General features: G+C 39.0%; 1 long non-coding RNA gene across 2 annotated transcripts in view; it reads left to right on the top strand.

Moving 5' to 3' along the window:
* Positions 1–2,321: 2,321 nt before the first annotated feature.
* The window catches only part of LOC133542244 (uncharacterized), a 9,407-nt gene continuing 2,402 nt past the window's right edge, over positions 2,322–9,326 (top strand). The window contains exons 1-6 of one of the 2 annotated variants that reach the window (XR_009804102.1): positions 2,322–2,384; positions 2,926–3,060; positions 6,600–6,675; positions 7,593–7,670; positions 8,204–8,281; positions 8,814–8,891. This is a non-coding gene — a long non-coding RNA (uncharacterized LOC133542244). Of the gene's footprint in view, positions 2,385–2,714; positions 3,061–6,599; positions 6,676–7,592; positions 7,671–8,203; positions 8,282–8,813; positions 8,892–9,326 lie in introns of those variants that run through there. The other variant, XR_009804101.1, reaches the window with a different exon arrangement.

The following is a 9,326-nucleotide window of genomic DNA, read 5'->3' as shown; positions in this document are numbered from 1 at the left end:
ATTTAAATAGTTACCGGATAGAAAAATGGATTGAGATATGATATATACGGATGCATCAAAAACTATATAAAAAAAAAAAAAAAGGTAAGAGCTGTAGCAGTTATCCCACAAGGAAACATAGTATTAAATAAAATAATCAGTGATAAACTATCTGTTTTTACGGGGGAATTGGTAGCAATTTATATGACAGTTAACTGGATAGAGGAAAACAAAGCAAGGAAAGTAGTTGTGTGCTCGCAGTCCAACAGTGCATTGATGAGCATAAAAAAACATAGCATCAGAAACAAGACAAGATTTAGTTTATGAAATAGTTCAGGCAATCTATAGAATAAATAAAGCGGGAGGTGTGGTAACATTTCTTTGGGTTCCTTGGAAGATATTGTAGGATGGAATTCACAACACATAGGATATAAAGCATTATACACGTATTTAAAAAAACATTGGGTTGAATAAAAGAATATAGAGTAGGGATCCATCTTGATCCACACTCCATTTCAACCAGAAGGTTGCTTGGCGGAAACAACCGCCCACCTCCGGAATCAGTCCCCGCCCATTCCCCTTAGGCGCGAAATTCATTTGAGCGAAAGACATTGGAATGAGAGGAGCTCTTTAAAGCTCCTGAGAATCTTAAAAAGCTTACAGAAAACGAGAAAAACTTACAGCGGGTGCCTGTTGGACATTCACCGTCGTTTTCGATGATTTCCCCACGGAGCAAGGATTCGATGTCTGGAGTCTTTGGCGCAATCAAGCCTTCTCCTCTGCCTGGAATGGCCGTTGACGGACCCGCCAGCTTTAAGGGAGACCAGTGAGCAAGAGATGTAAACGGAAAATCTGTAAGTAAATATATGTATATATGTATCGTATACCGCATGTTTTTTTTTCTTGTAAAAATGAGAATTATTTGACTCACCAGACTGCGATTGTGTTAAAACGATCGCGTTAGGATCTTACGGCAAATCCTCTATAAAACAAAATAATGAATACACACAATATTAAATAATTCGAAGGTTTAAACACACCTCGATAATCATCTTCCAACTTTGTAAGACCGTTTAAGCAAAGTTCATCGTCTTTCACTTCGTCGTCATCGGCTGGTAAAAAAAAAAGTATTACAACGTCGTACAAGTGCAATGCTTTTAACGTTTAAATGCTTAAATGGAGTTAAACCAATGTCTAATAACGTGGTAAAGCAGAGGTAATGGTGTGTGTGTGTGTGTGTGTGTGTGTGTGTGCGTTTGTCAAAGTGACATATGGGGACATTTTTATGAAATTTCACCTTACATATGAGGACCTGTTGAAATATGGGGACATTTTCCATGTCCCCATATTTCCCGCAATGCTATCGTGTTCTAGACCCTCCCAGCATGTTCCCAGACCAAAAATCTCTAAAGTCTTCATTTGTCAAATTTTCAGAAAAAGTGTGTGAAAGTGTGTTTAATTTTTTTGGTCACCTTCGATTTTGCCCCTAGTGGCCATCTTTGCTATTATGACACACACACACACACACTTGTCCTCATATGTCATATGTCCTCATATGTCATGTGGGTCAGAAACTTACACACTCCAACATTTTGAAAAACATATAATCATTACAGCAATAAACATACTTTTGAATTCTAAATCAAATAACACATTTTCAACTGATCTGATGATCTCAACCTTTTTTATGTTAGTTTTATCTATTCATTTGGTTTATCTGGAGAGGATTTGTGCTGGACAATCAATAATAAAGGGATTATGGTGATGATTTAATCGGTTTGATTCAGTATTTTACTGTATTGGGCTTTTTTCTATTCTGTTGTCTAAAATACAATGCCGCACAATAATTACTTTAAATGTGCCTGAAAAAAAACCTTCAACCTTGATTGAGACAAAGGCGATAATTCAAATGCAATTCAAACTACATCCAGTATTTAATATTTTCAAATGGTTACAATAGCACATGATTTTGGTATTTTTATCTTTGGGAAAAATTTTGGATTCAATTGGGGATTGTTTTTGGAGGTATTCACTTTACATTGTGTTCAAGATGCTTACTTCCGCCCACTCTGAAGAGTCTCGGCGTCTGATTGGTCCAATTTTCAGTTAGGCGCTGCCTGATTGGCCAGTGGATGATGTCTGCTCCTAACAGAGGGCTAAATCACTAGTTAACTATTTTCATCTTGGAAGTTATACAGCTCACGTATCACACTTAATATTGAATATATATAAAAAGGGTTTTCCAAAAGGACCATTTATAATCAAAATACAAAACTTCACACACGATTTTGAGCACAACAGAGCGCTCAGTGAACATCACTTCCCGGACCTGCAGCACCGGAAGGGGGACATCTATCTTGGCCACAAACCATCTTTGACAGTCTTCGGCAGCATGGTTGAATCAGGTGAGCATAAAATGGAGTTTAACGTAATTAAATAGACCAATGTTTTTTAACATAGGAAAATAGTTCATTATAAAGAACAGTAAAATGTTTTTTGTTATTAATTGCAACCAGATTTGATTTTATGAGGTTAAATAAAGCATTTCAGTTCTGGGCCAAGGCCAAAAGGCATTTAGATTTTTTTTTTTTAAAGTTGCATGGAAGATTATAAGTAGCAGTGATTGTCACACACACACTAGGTGTGGTGAAATTATTCTCTGCATTTGACCCATCACCCTTGATAACTATGCAAGTAAACCTTGTCTTAATTTTAAACAAGACGGACTAGAGTTCTTCAAATTGTTTATACTTTTTCTCAAATACAAATATTTCAAGCTGATAAGCACTGTGGAGTTGGCATGTTACTGATATTGTTACATTAGTACTTTGTTTGAGAAGCTTCATGTCTGCATTGAGCCTAAATTTAACAGTTTTTGAAGGGTTTAGTTCTTTGTTTTATTTCTGTGTCACTGACTTTTTTCATTTTTATGTGTGGATTTGTTAGGCGCATCAACACATGATATAGACATCGTGCCCAAAAGAAGAGCGAGATGTAATCCTGAGGCTGAAGCCACCGAGTTTATGTGATCTGGATGTGACAAGTCTTGTTTTAAGGCCCAGTGGATCAATGATTGGAAAGGTATGTCTTGTTATGTAACATATCAATGGTAACTGGATCAACATCTCATTTGGATCATTTCCTTACTGTCTAATAGAGGTTGTATTATATGGCTTTAATTAGAAGTGTTTGGAATTACAGTGTTCCACGTCCCAAGAGCTAGCCTTTGTAGCCGAGGATCGGACCGCCAAGTGCCCTGCCTTCGGCTGCCGCCCAGCTCACAATGCACCCGACCTCTATGGCCCCTCGGAGTCTTGTTCACGAGTGGGGGAAGAGTGGATCGTGAGATCGACAGGCGGATCGGTGCGGCGTCTTCAGTAATGCGGACGTTGTATCGATCCGTTGTGGTGAAGAAGGAGCTGAGCCGGAAGGCAAAGCTCTCAATTTACCGGTCGATCTACGTTCCCATCCTCACCTATGGTCATGAGCTTTGGGTCATGACCGAAAGGATAAGATCACGGGTACAAGCGGCCCAAATGAGTTTCCTCCGCCGTGTGGGGGTGCTCTCCCTTAGAGATAGGGTGAGAAGCTCTGCCATCCAGGAGGAACTCAAAGTAAAGCCGCTGCTCCTCCACATGGAGAGGAGCCAGATGAGGTGGTTCGGGCATCTGGTCAGGATGCCACCCGAGGGAGGTGTTTAGGGCACGTCCAACCGGTAGGAGGCCACGGGGAAGACCCAGGACACGTTGGGAAGACTATGTCTCCCGGCTGGCCTGGGAATGCCTCGGGATCCCCCGGGAAGAGCTAGACGAAGTGGCTGGGGAGAGGGAAGTCTGGGCTTCCCTGCTTAGGCTGCTGCCACCGCGACCCCACCTCGGAAAAGCGGAAGATGATGGATGGATGGATGGATGGATGGTATAACAGCGGTATATGAAAACGATGTTACTAATGCTGTTACTTTTACCGGTAACGAGTAATCTAATAACTTTTATGTACGCTACAACGCTGTTACGATGCGTTTTATGTAATCTGGCATGCTACTTTTGATGTGATTGTATGTCAACAAGACAGCGTTAGAAGCACAAAAGGTTTAGTGCAGGTAATATCTTATTACTAATGAGAGCAACCCCCGGAAGTAATTACGAACACGATATCAAATAGAAAGAGGCCTCATCCACACGCAAACAAAAACATTCAACAGAACTATCTTAACTGCCACTGCTAAGCTAAAAAATACAGCTGAACTATTCTGCTATGTCTGGGCGCTGACGTCCCACTTGGCAAAAGGCACAGCTTTTTAAAGGCACACACACACTCTGCTCTCGTGAAATGTCTCTCAACTGCATATGCTAGATATTTAAAACTTTTCTTTTTCAAGTAACACATTAATTACAAACCCCGTTTCCATATGAGTTGGGGAATTGTGTTAGATGTAAATCCAAACGGAATAATTTTTTTTACAAATAATAATTAACTTAGAATTTCATGGCTGTAACACGTGCCAAAGTAGTTGGGAAAGGGCATGTTCACCACTGTGTTACATCACCTTTTCTTTCAACAACACTCAATAACCGTTTGGGAACTGAGGAAACTAATTGTTGAAGCTTGGAAGGTGGAATTCTTTCCCATTCTTGTTTTATGTAGAGCTTCAGTCCTTCGACAGTCCGTGGTCTCCTCTGTCGTATTTTACGCTTCATAATGCACCACACATTTTTGATAGGACTGCAGGCCGGTCAGGAAAGTACCTGCACTCTTTTTTTATGAAGCTGAACACGTGCTGAATGTGGCTTGGCATTGTCTTGCTGAAATAAGCAGGGGCGTACATGAAAAAGTTGGCGCTTAAGTGGCAGCAAATGTTGTTCCAAACAGATGGGTAACTTACAGATGTGTAAGTTACCCATGCCTTGGGCACTAATGCACCCCCATACCATCACAGATGCTGGCTTTTCAACTTTGCGTCGATAACAGTCTGGATGGTTCGCTTCCCCTTTGGTCCGGATGAAACGGTGTCGAATATTTCCAAAAACAATTTGAAATTTGGGCTCGTTAGACCACAGAACACCTTTCCACTTTGCATCAGTCCATCTTAGATGATCTCGGGCCCAGAGAAGCCGGCGGCGTTTCTGGATGTTGATAATTGGCTTTCGCTTTGCATAATAGAGCTTTAACTTGCACTTACAGATGTAGCAACAAACTGTATTTAGTGACAGTGGTTTTCTGAAGTGGGTTTCACGGTGGCAGAGGGGTTAGTGCGTCTGCCTCACAATACGAAGGTCCTGCAGTCCTGGGTTCAAATCCAGCCTCGGGATCTTCCTGTGTGGAGTTTGCATGTCCTCCCCGTGAATGCGTGGGTTCCCTCCGGGTACTCCGGCTTCCTCCCACTTCCAAAGACATGCACCTGGGGATAGGTTGATTGGCAACACTAAAAATTGGCCCTAGTGTGTGAATGTGAGTGTAAATGTTGTCTATCTGTGTTGGCCCTGCGATGAGGTGGCGACTTGTCCAGGGTGTACCCCGCCTTCCGCCCGATTGTAGCTGAGATAGGCACCAGCGCCCCCCGCGACCCCAAAAAGGGAATAAGCGGTAGAAAATGGATGGATGGATGGGTTTTCTGAAGTGTTCCTGAACTCATGTGGTGATATCCTTTAGAGATTGATGTCGGTTTTTGATACAGTGCCGTCTGAGGGATCGAAGGTCACGGTTATTCAATGTTAGTTTCCAGACATGCCGCTTACGTGGAGTGATTTCTCCAGATTCTCTGAACCTTTTGATGATATCATGGAGCGTAGATATTGAAATCCCTAAATTTCTTGCAATTGCACTTTGAGAAACGTTGTTCTTAAACTGTTTGACTATTTGCTCACGCAGTTGTGGACAAAGGGGTGTACCTCGCCCCATCCTTTCCTGTGAAAGACTGAGAATTTTTTGGGAAGCTGTTTTTATACCCAATCATGGCACCCACCTGTTCCAAATTAGCCTTCACACCTGTGGGATGTCCCAAATAAGTGTTTGATGAGCATTTCTTAACTTTATCAGTATTTATTGCCACCTTTCCCAACTTCTTTGTCGCATGTTGCTGGCATCAAATTCTAAAGTTAATGATTATTTGCACCAAAAAAACGTTTATAAGTTTGAACATCAAATATGTTGTCTTTGTAGCATATTCAACTGAATATGGCTTGAAAATGATTCACAAATCATTGTATTCTGTTTATATTTACATCTAACACGATTTCCCAACTCATATAGAAACGGGGTTTGTACTTAATTTAATAATTAATTACATTTATGAAAGAGTAATTCTGTTTGTAATTGAATTTTTTGTCAAGTAACGACTATTATTATTCCTTTTTAAAACAGATATTCCAAACATTGTTAATTGATAAACTGTTTTATCAGGATATGGTGTATTTGCTCTTGCATCAATTTAAAAAGGTTCTTTTGTGGTCGAGTACCGAGGGAAGTTCATCTCAAGACATGAGCGGGACAAGAGACAGAAACCCTCTATAAATATCTTTACTATTTATCTGGCATTATATGCTCATAATGTTAACAACAAAAAGTGCTGATAATGTTATAATTAATAAGTTCTAACATTATTTTTATGTGTTTTGTTGCAGACACCAACTGTTGATGTTCTATCTCAACATTCTCCAGATTCATGTGAGCGATAAACCGACTTCATCCCTCCAACAGGTTATTACTTGACTATTTTACTATCCATCCATCCATCCATTTTCTACTACCTGTCCCTTTTTTGGGGTGGCGGGGTGTGCTTGAGCCTATCTGAGCTGCATTCGGGCGGAAGGCGGAGTACACCCTGGACAAGTCGCCACCTCATTACACGGCCAACACAAATAGACAACATTTACACTCACATTCACACACTAGGGCCAATTTAGTGTTGCCAATCAACCTATCCCCAGGTGCATGTCTTTGGAGGTAAGATGAAGCCGGAGTACCCGGAGGGAACCCACGCAGTCACGGGGAGAACATGCAAACTCCACACAGAAAGATCACGAGCCCAGGATTTAACTCAGGACTACTCAGGACCTTCGATTTGTGACACACATGCACTAACCCCTGTACCACCGTGTTGCCCTATATCTGCTAAAAACTTGACACAACCTATACTTCAAAAGACATTTAATCCTTTTAACCTCTCACAGATCAGTTTATATGACAACATTTTTTAAGGGTACATCCATGTTAGTCAGTGTGGAAATAACAACTCATGTTTAACAAAACAGGAGATGTTACAGGTCAGCAACATGAATTCTGTATGTGATCACTTGTCATGTACTCATATTGTTTGAACTAAAAAAGACTTCAGTGTGTTTCATATAAGGTCCTCATATTTTCTGAACCACATTAGTGTGTGTTACAATGTTTAATTCAAAGCTTTAAAATGAGTGTTTCAATCCAGGTCCTCATATTTTCTGAACCACATTTTAGTGAATGTTACATTCTTAAATAATAGTCTAAGAGCTAAAACGCTATAATAATCTTTACTGTTTATGTAGAATTATATGCTCAGAATATTATCAACCAAAAGTGGTTGTTAATGTTATAATTAATTAGTTCTGACATTATATTTTTGTGTTTTGTTGCAGACACCAACTGTTGGGGTTCTATCTCAACATTCTCCAGATTCAGATGTGAGCGATAAACCGACTTCATCCCTCCAACAGGTTATTACAAGTCTATTTTTACTATATCTGCTCTAAATGTGACCCAACCTATATTTTGAAAGACATTTATTAATTTTAATCTCTCACAGATCAGTTTATTTGACAACATTTTCGTAAGGGTACATCCATGTTAGTCAGTAAGGAGTTTGGAACTCATGTTTAGCAAAACAGGAGATGTTACAAGTCAACAACATACATTCTACATGTGACCACTCGTCATGTCCTTATATTGTTTGAACCAAGAAAGACTTAGGTGTGTTTCATATAAGGTCCTCATATTTTCTAAACCAGATTAGTGTGTGTTACAATGTTAATGTCCAAGCTTTAAAATGAGTGTCTCAATTCAGGTCCTCATATTTTCTGAACCAGATTTTAGTGTGTTTTATATTCTTAATTAATTGTCTAAGAGCTGAAACTCTGTAATAATCTTTACTATTTATCTGGCATTGTATGCTCAGAGTTTTATCAACAAAAAGTGCTGAAAATGTTATAATTAATTAGTTTTGACATTATATTTTTGTGTTTTGTTGCAGAAACCAACTGTTGAGGTTCCATCTCAACATTCTCCAGATTCAGATGTGAGCCATTAACTGACTTCATCCCTCCAACAGGTTATTACATGTCTATTTTTACTATATCTGCTCTAAATATGACCCAACCTATATTTTGAAAGACATTTATTTATTTTAATCTCTCACAGATCAGTTTATATGACAACTTTTTCGCAAGGGTACATCCATGTTAGTCAGTAGGAAGTTTAGAACTCATGTTTAGCAAAACAGGAGATGTTACAAGTCAACAACATAAATTCTACATGTGAGCACTCGTCATGTCCTTATATTGTTTGAAGCAAGAAAGACTTAGGTGTGTTTCATATAAGGTCCTCATATTTTCTGAACCAGAAAATGTGTGTTACAATGTTAATGTCAAAGCTTTAAAATGAGTGTCTCAATTCAGGTCCTCATATTTTCTGAACCAGATTTTTGTGTGTGTTACATTCTTAATGAATTGTCTAAGAGCTGAAACTCTGTAAAAATTTTTACCCTTTATCTGGCATTGTATGCTCAGATTTTTATCAACAAAAAGTGGTGAGAATGTTATAATTAATTAGTTATGACATTATATTTTTGTGTTTTGTTGCAGAAACCAACTGTTGAGGTTCTATCTTAACATTCTCTAAATTCAGATGACAGCCATAAACCGACTTCATCCCTCCAACAGGTTATTACATGTCTATTTTTACTATATCTGCTCAAAATTTGACCCAACCTATATTTTGAAAGACATTTATTAATTTTAATCTCTCACAGATCAGTTTATATGACATCATTTTCGTAAGGGTACATCCATGTTAGTCAGTAGGGAGTTTGGAACTCATGTTTAGCAAAACAGGAGATGTTTACAGCCGGTTTCTGCAGCGCTGTTTTCATTGATCAAAGTATTTTTTCGGTGGTCGTGTTTTTGGTACATAACTTGTAAATAGTGCGCAAATAATACATTCAAACCCCGTTTCCATATGAGTTGGGAAATTGTGTTAGATGTACATATAAACGGGATACAATGATTTGCAAAGAATTTTCAACCCCAATTCTGTTGAATATGCTACAAAGACAACATATTTGATGTTAAAACTGCTAAACATTTTTTTTGCAAAGA

Source organism: Nerophis ophidion, linkage group LG02 (genome assembly GCF_033978795.1).
Source record: "Nerophis ophidion isolate RoL-2023_Sa linkage group LG02, RoL_Noph_v1.0, whole genome shotgun sequence".
NCBI classification, from domain to species: Eukaryota; Metazoa; Chordata; class Actinopteri; order Syngnathiformes; family Syngnathidae; genus Nerophis; species Nerophis ophidion.
The sequence above is the reverse complement of the archived record's forward strand: the minus strand, read 5'-3'. Positions and strand labels throughout refer to the sequence as shown.